The sequence below is a fragment of the Nycticebus coucang genome, chromosome 4 (assembly GCF_027406575.1).
Source record: "Nycticebus coucang isolate mNycCou1 chromosome 4, mNycCou1.pri, whole genome shotgun sequence".
In the NCBI taxonomy this organism is placed as follows: Eukaryota; Metazoa; Chordata; class Mammalia; order Primates; family Lorisidae; genus Nycticebus; species Nycticebus coucang.
In genome coordinates this window covers 60,999,211-61,008,449 of record NC_069783.1, presented here as the reverse complement: position 1 = coordinate 61,008,449, position 9,239 = coordinate 60,999,211, and the positions used below count along the sequence as shown (strand labels likewise).

The 9,239-nt window shown below is 39.5% G+C and overlaps 1 pseudogene; it reads right to left on the bottom strand.

The window, feature by feature from the left end:
• Positions 1–240: 240 nt before the first annotated feature.
• On the bottom strand, positions 241–1,201 carry LOC128584312 (protein SDA1 homolog; annotated as a pseudogene).
• Between the last annotated feature and the right edge of the window lie 8,038 nt (positions 1,202–9,239).

Below are 9,239 nucleotides of genomic sequence, written 5' to 3'. Positions count from 1 at the left end.
TGGGTTTTTAGAGATGATAAAAATGTTCTCAAATTAGATCGTGATGATGCTTACAAAGCTCTGTGAATGTGCTAAAAATCATTGAATTGCACATTTTAAATGGATAAATTTTTTTTGTGATGTGTGATTTATACCTCAACAAAGATGCTTTAGAAAAAAGTACATTCATATGTTTTGTTATTTTGAGTCTAGAGCTAAATTTTTTTTTTTTTTTTTTTGGAGATTTTATTCTTCTATGAACCGTACCAGTCTAAACATTGGGGGGATAAAATTATGCCACTCTTCTGTTTAATGGCTTGCCTTTACCAAGATTAACTCTACTTCTAATATTCACCAAGAGAAGCACAATGTAACCCGAACCTCATGAATTCCTACTAATCTGGAGATGAGGTTCATGAGCATCATCTTCACTTCAAACCTCTCCTTAGAGCTCTCGAGCTGCTTTAGTAGTTTTTCTGCAAAATCTTGGGGATCATGAATCAAGTGAATGGCTGAAAAATTAAACACTTCTGGTTTTTTCTTCTTCTTTTGTTTCTTGAGGACTTTCATTGCCTTTTCCATCCTCTTCTTGTTCTTGGAACTCTTCTTCCCTGTAGCGTACTGCACCAGGAGGTCTCTTACTGTTGGTCCTTCATCCTCGGACTCCGAGTCACTGTCCTGTTTCATCTTCATCCTTCCCCACAAAGAATGTCAAAGCAGCAACTAGGATCTTAGTGACCTTAGAGAAGCATGCAGTTGTGATAACATTCACGGTTTTGGCATCATTCCAGATGTTCCTCCTATAGAGCTCAACCATCACATCCAAAGACATCTTGGCAGCAGTTGCATTGCTGTCTCTTAACATGGTATACATGAAATTCTGCAACACTGTATTCACTTTATTGTTCTTGTGTTTTGCATTTATGTTCTTGATATCAGTCACAATATGTGTATATAGAGTCTTTCGCAGAAGCTTATCATGGCAACGAAGAAGTTCAAAGAAGAGCTCTAGTAAACTTGATGGATTGATGAGATTCTTATTTCTCAACAAGACCAAAGCTTTGCAAAATGTCATTTGAAGATCTGGATCCAGGACAGTGTGATTATAGGAGAGAAGATCTTTCAGCTCTTGAGGAAATTTACTTAGATATTCTGGGTAGCAGTGACCAATCTGTAACAAAGCAAAGTCTCTTCTGAAGTTTCTCTCATTCTCTCCTATAATTCAGATGCACAGATTTAGGATGTTCTGTGCCATAAACATCACCAACTCTGCTAGTTCTTTGCTGGGCTTATTTGGTTGGAATTTGAAAATCTCCACATTGGATTTATAGTGATTATACTGCTGTAGAAACTCCTCGATGTAGGCCGGTGGGTCCCGCTTGATCAGATTCTGCAACTGCGGCAGGTTGTTGGGCAGCTTGTTGTTGTTTCTGCTGGACATGTTGGCTGCAGACTGGCTTCGGGGCGAGGAGTTCTATGAAAACCCACGCTGCCGGCAGCCACCTGCCAGTCTCAACTACCGCACGGAATCCCGCTTCCGGGTGCGACCAGAAATTAGAGCTAAATTTTTTAAAAATTCACTCTTTTAAAAAAACAAAACCGTTGTCTATTTCTCCTTATAATTAAAAAAACTGGGTGGCGCCTGTGGCTCAAGGAGTAGGGTGCCAGCTCCATATACCCAAGGTGGTAGGTTCAAACCCAGCCCCAGCCAAAAACAAAGAAAAAAAATAAAGAAAAAAAACTGTACATACTTAGAGAAACAGATACATCTAATTTACTTTATACTTAAGTTCAGTTAAGGTTTTCACTTTATTTTTATCCATTACATGTAAAAATTGCCAATTTCAAACATAGTTTCCAATTTTGTGAAGCCCAAGGGTTTAGTCATAAGGATTTAGCCTCTGTGGTGAACAGGTATACATTGTGCAGTAGGGACACAAAGGAGTTCCTTATACCTAGGGGTGATATTCAAAATATTTCAAAACCGTCATAGAGTTGGGCACTGACCAACATAAATGGATGACAGCCTGAGGCCCCACAGTTGCTGGAATTTGGAGGAGTCTGGGGGTATAGGTGAAAGGGCCAGAGAATTTGAAGTGGGAGGGATTAGGGAATAGGAGCACTTATGCTACAGCAGAGGCTGTTTAATTCATTTTAGCAGCTTGGCACCAGTAGCACAGTGGTTGCGGCGCTGGGCACATGCACCCAGGCTGGTGCGTTCCAACCCGGCCTAGGCCAGCTAAACAACAATGACAACTGCAACAAAAAAAGCCAGGCATTGTGGCAGGCGCCTGTAGTCCCAGCTACTTGGGAGGCTGAGGAAGAGAATCGCTTAAGCCCAAGAGTTGGAGGTTGCTGCGAACTGTGACACCACTGCATTCTACCGGGTGACGTAGTGAGACTCCATGTCAAGAAAAAAAAATTAATTTTAGCAACTGATTAGGGCTATTTGGGATATATTTGTCCACTTTACCTCTGGTGTTCCATCAGATTGCATGTCTGGCTTTCTGAAAGTGGCTTTAAACCCTGAGAAGCTTAGAGATTATCTAGTCTACTGACATTTTACAGATGAACAAACCAAGGTTGAAGAAAGGCGAGTGGCTTACTCAAGATGCATGAATATTGACAGAGTCAGAATGAAGACTCACATCCCCCAAATCTCAATCCAGGTCAAATGATGTAGAGAAAAATGGGCAAAACATCCTCACATCAAATTAATTTATCCATTCTTCATATTTGTACCATTTCCAAATCAGAGTTACAGTTTATTTTCTCGTTGTATACATTGAAAACCCACACATATTCTTCACGAAAGCAAAAGATTTTAAACATGGAAACCAAAGGGGCAGAGGGTCTAGACTTCTGGATAATTGTTTTTAAACTACATTTATGGAAAGCACTATGGCACACATGTAGCATATCTCAACAGAATCCATGCACCGTTGCCAAAGCAAACTTACAGAGAATAAACTGAAAGTATTTAAAGTAAAATATGCTCCTCGCACACAATCCTATTTTGTAAACTTTTTTCTTCCTCGCTTTCAGAAGGAAATCACCACAATTATTCTGTTTGCCTTATATATTATTTAGAAAATTGTCAATAAAATGAATGCAGAAGGACTTTTTGGGTGCTTAGAGTTTTGAGGTATTGAGGGAAAGATGAGGGCCATCTTTATGTTATTCTTGCAGCAGAGCATCATCCACTCATTTTACCTGTTAGTCACTTGTACCTGTATAATTCCATTATAATTACTAATATTTCAATGACCCTTTACAATTCTAAAAGTGTTTTCCTAAACATGTGGTAGAAAACTATTGGCATGGGAAATGTTTTGCAGTATATTATTGCTAAGTGGAAACACAGGTTACAAAAATAGTATGCACAGTTAAAATGCTATTTTTGTTTAAAAGGGAATGTGTGTGTATGTGTGTGTGCACATACACACAAAAAAGGTTGAAAAGACATATTGAAATATTATCTCTTCTCCTTAATTGTTAAGATTATGGGTGCTTCTCTGGTGTTTTCCTTAGTCTTTTCCTGCTTTCCAAGTTTCTTGCATTGAACATGATTGGTTTTGTAATTAGAAAAATAATTTTTAAGTGCTTCCATCAGCCTTTTGCCTTCCCTAAGCCTCTTAAAGCCCTATGAGGTACAATACTCATTTACAGAAGATGCTATTGAGCTTTAGAAGAATTGAGTTACCTGCTATTTGACAAATGGCAAGTATCACAGCTGGGGTTTTCGTCTAGGCCATCTGATTCTAAATCTTACGCTCTTTTCCTCTGCGTTATGATGCTCAGTTCTTAGAGCTGGCTTCTGTGACAGCTATCGTAGCACGATGAGGGCCATCTTCATGTTATCCTTGCAATAGAGTATCATCCACTCATTTCTACCTGTTAGTCATTTCCAATTAGATGATAGCTGTTCTGGAAGTGGCACCAAAGGCTCAATGCAATTAAGCTCTGCCACAAATTCCTGTAGTAGCCATTATTTCCAAGCAACATTCTACACACTGCTCTCACACTTTAAAAGCTTCCTGGATTCTCTCCTGGACTCTGTCATCTTTCTCTATATTCAGTTTTTACTCCTATCAGTTCTTCAAGGTATGTGTTTTTTCTGTGACCTTTTTCATAAAAGCTTCTTGCTTGGTAACAGGCCCTGTTCTGCTGAGAGAAAGCAAAGAAAGTCATGGGGGAAGTAGAGAACTACGGAGCTAAATGCAACCACAAGCTCTGCTGGAAGCCCTGAAAATGTAGTCCATTACCCTGTTACTTCACAGATGAGCTCAGAAAGCTGCCGCTGTTGATTTTCTCAGCATGGAAAGAGTTCTCAGTCAGCTGAAAGTCTCTGCCTTGGGGTTTACTGAATGCTTTTATTCTTATTTTTTCATATAAATTTTGCAGCATCAGATAAATATTCTGAATAATCAACATTGTTCAGAATAGAAAGATTTGGAGTGAAGGCCTTATAACCATTTTGTGAGGTACGTAGGGAAGTTCTGGGCTAAGCCAATCTTTTGGACTTTGTGTCTCTTTGCCAGATAAAACTCTACCTTTGGGCCAGGTGCAGTGGCTCATGCCTATAATCCTAGCATTCTAGGAGCCAAGGTGGGTGGACTGCTTGAGCTCAGGAGTTCGAAACCAGCACGACACCACTGAGGGTGACAAAGTGAGACTCTGCCTAAAAACAAAACAAAAAAAAACTCTACCCTTATCCTTCAGAGCTGAAGTTGTCGTAGGCCCATTGATGATGATTTTTAGGTGTTTGTTTCTTCTTTTGGCTTTTTAAAAATAAGAAGAGAAGGTGCTGCTATATAAGTACTGTGACCCAAATGTGCCTGCGCCTCATAGGTGGCCCTTTCCTGGGCTCACAGACACCTTGAAACAGTTTCTACACTTCACAACAAGAACAAATCCAACTTCCTCAGCACATTAACAGAAGTGGAGTTTTATTATAGATGTGGAGAGATGTGTGAAAGGAGAAATGCATGGCAAATTTTAAAGGAAATTTCTATTAAACATCTAAGGTCTCCCTACAAAGTTCCCCTCAACCACTTTTCACCCTTTAATCTTGCCCATAGGCTCTAAGTGTTCCCTGGTTCTTTTGGATCTCACTCATTTTCCTTTGACCCTGTCTTCCCTCAATCCCCCACAATAAATAATACATAGGATTTTTCTAATGCAGAACAATTTAGAAAGTTCTCTTAACTTTGCATCCTCACACACACATCACTATGTTCAGCAAACAAAGAACTTCCTTTGGAATCAGCTGGGTATTGTAAACTGCAAGTAATTTTTCTTTGTCACAAATAATTTTTTCCCTTGGCATGTTAGTGACAACTCCTTTTGAAACTATAGATGCAAATTTCAATAAGATTTTCTTTTTTTTTTTTATTGTTGGGGATTGAGGGTACAATCAATAAGATTTTCTTAAAGGCAGTTCAGCAAAAGCTTGAATCTTTCTTTAGCAGAGCTGTTTCATGGGGGGATGTGAAGAGAAAGGATCTGAGAGAGGAAGAAACTAAGGAATTTAAGATGAAGAAGAGACAAATTAAAATTTATTAAGCATAGGCTGTGGCTCATGCCTATAATCCTAGCACTTGAGATGCTGCGGAAGGCGGATTGCCTAAACTCACAGTTTCGAAACCAGCCTGAGCCAGAGTGAGACCTAATCTCTAAAAATAGCCAGGCATTGTGGAAGGTGCTTGTAATCCCAGCCACTTGGGAGGCTGAGGTAAGAGAATCACTTGAACCCAAGAGTTTGAGGTTGCTGTGAGCTATGACACTACAGCACTCTGTAGAGGGTGACATAGTGAGACTCTGTCTCAAAAACAAAAAAAAATTATTAAGCACTGTACTGGTTCCTTACATGCAGTATTTCATGGCACGTATCGCCACATATCAGAGATGAGGAAATTGAGGGCTTAGAGAAGATAAAATAAATTTGTAAAGTTTTATTGCTAGTAAGAGGCATAGCCAGGATTTTAAGCCAACTCCATAGGCCTCACAGTCTTGGGTCTTCCCTTATTCTCTATCACCTTTCTTGGCCTTGGGCTTTTCAATATTCAATAAGCAACCTCCTTTACCCTGCCATCAAACTTCTTGGCAGCTCAGAGTTACATCTGTCCATAGAAAGTCATTTCTTCTCATGCTAACCTGGTCCAGGACAGCTGGATTTAACATTCTTACCCTGTTCCATTGCTGTTTCTATCCAAGTAGCCACATGAATTTCTGACATCTCATGGGAAGGTATTGGCACTAGTGGGAAAGGGATGGTAGGTAAGGTTGAGTGCTGCAGTGGAAAGGACCCTGGACCAACATTCAAGCTAGGCAGAACTTAATACCTAGCGCGGAATCAATCAGTTCATATCTATGATTTCTTTGAAAACCATTTTTCCACAAAGTACAGTGAAACAAGAAATTTAAAAAAATCATATTTGTGGACTGGTTCTCACAATGTCTCCTAAATATACAAAAGTAAATGTTTTTAAAAATTTTGTATGAATGATTTAGCAACTTGACATGAACAGATTTAGTCTTGTAATGCAAGATAGAACACATTTTAATTCCCTCTGTCAGTTCCACTTTACATTATTTTTAACATACAGGGCAGGCTGCATGTGGACCTACTTTAACCACCCACTCAGTGCCTGAAGTGTCATTGTTTAAGTTACTTAATTTCTTCCCACCCTAGATTCTTTGACTATAAAAGGAAGGGGTAGGCTAGATAATCCCCAGTTTCTCTTTCAGCCATGTGGTTTACAGAGTGGTGAACATCTGCAAAGAACCTTGTGGGAAACACTATCCCATCATTCTGAGAAGAATCTTAAACTGAACATATATACTGGTAATCATAGCTCCCTTCAGATGAACCCAAAAAGTACAGGCAGGAAAGAAAGCAAAGGACAGAGGGGATCTGGGTAGAAGGCGAATATCAGTCTGGGGGAAATGTTATTGTGGATTAACATGACTTTATGAATTTTAGAGGGATCTGTGTGGATTCCCTTATTCTAATTGTTTATTTCCAAATTATGTACATTATATTTTACATAATACTAACATTACATTAAATCGAAGAGTAGACCATTTGGCACTCCTGCTTTGGTTTTTGGATTTCCAGGGAAATCACATGAGATAAAGCTTCAGTAACTTGCCCACGTGTATGTGAGTAGGGACATTTCAATCATAGCTGTTTGGCTTTTAAACCTTCTCTGATATTTACAGAAACTATACATTGTTATAGTAGTCCACTGAGAATAAAAGGTACGGTGTATCTTGGTTATTTTTGGACAGTCACACACGAGGTTTATTCCTAAATTAGAATGGAAAACTTTTGACTAGACCAAAGACAATCAAAGACCTTGTGAATGCTCTCACTGACCAAGTGTAGTCCTGTATTCCGAAAACATTTTTCGGACTGTGACTGCTGTAATATTTAACACAATTTCTCACTCACCAGTTCCTGAATGGCTCCCTTCTTCATCATCTCTACCCTGATGAGTCCTACATCTATAGCTCTACCCGAGACTGCCTGATAACCTGCAGACTCATATATTCAATGCCAGCTTAATACAGCTACATGTGGGTATCCCACTGAGATCTCTAACTCAACATGCCCAAAACACCTTCCATCTAAAACCGATGCTCCCTCCAGTCCCTATCCAGACTCGGTCAGATATGACTCCACTATCCACTCACTTGCCCAAGCCAGAAGGCTGAATAGCATCCTTGATACCTCCTCTTACAAAACCAAATCTCGGTCCATCGATCATCAGACTCAGCTGAATAGAACCCTACGTCATCTCTGGAATTTCACCATAATTCTCCATATACACTTCTGCTTTTTTAGCCCAAGGAACCCCCGTGTCTTACTTATGACACTCAAAATAGCCTTCTCCTCTGCTTCCCCACTCTGCTCCTCTCCATTCCATTCTCTATCCTACAACCAGAGTGAGAGTTTTAAAACAGAAGTCTCAACATTTCCCCCACTGTCTGTTTCTTTTGACTCTTAAGATAAAATCCATATTCCTTACGATTGCTTACAAGGCTTCTCTAACTTTTACTCTACACTCCAGATTTAATACTTTTCCTATTTCTTTGAAAAAGCCATAATCTCTCATGTATGGGTTTTACAAATACAGTTTGTTTCCTGAACACTTCTACTTCCCTACTTTGGCTTCACTCCCACTGAGGAGCCTATTTTGACTCTCTGCCCCCAACACACACACGGACTAGCAGGCAGGTGTCACAGTGCAGGATAATTACTTATTCGAGTGCCTTTCTCCTAGACTACACAGGCCATGAGGGCAGGTACCATGCCCATATTTACACTTATATCCCAGCACCTAGCACTGTGCCTGGCAGATAGGAGAAATTCAGCAGACATGTGTAGAATAAATGAATTTTTAAAAAATATGTTACTGCTTTCAACTAACAGCAATATTGGTACTTAAGCCTACTTTATTTGTATGCAAAGCCAACCAAAAAAAAGTATCCTAATTATGTTTTCTTCTTCTAAAACTTATCTTTAATCAGTAGAAATCTTTTTTCCAATAAAATCTGTGTCGGAGACCAGTGTTTATAAGATGGGCAAAAATAAAATTACTCATATTGTAATTCGAGTGGGGAGCCCATTCCACAATCACATCTTGATCCTGAGAGGTTTCCAAGGAACCTATTAGAACACTCAGAACTTAATGGTAAAAACATTGATCCACCTAATCCCACTACAAATAAGTGAATAAGAAATATTCACTTCAGGGTGGTGCTGTGGCTCAGTGAATAGGGCGCTGGCCTCATACACCGGAGGTGGCAGGTTCAAACCCAGCCCCTGGCCAAAAAATTGCAAAAAAAACTTAAAACAAGAAATATTCACTTCATTGAGACTTTTATTTCTAAAATCTTCTGAGAAGAGTCCACTAAAGGAAGGAGATCCTTATCTAAAGAAATGGGGAGCCTAACATGGGACCATCAAGTAATTCTATGTTAGCTTTCCTGATGACAATTTTCTAACATGGAATGACAGAACAAAATACTTTTTCAGAGATTTAGAGGCTCAAAATACTCCAAGGCAGAGATTGAACACATTTTCCCATGAACCTGGGCATCTGGGAGGTGGTTCAGAGCAAGTGAAAGCATAAGAGGATTTTCCCTGATGCTGTCTTCGCTTTGGTTAGAGCTGGAAGTCAGTCATACATGTAAAATTCTAATCCTCAGACAGTTGCACTTTTCCTTATGCTGCTGATACTCAGCACTGAAGT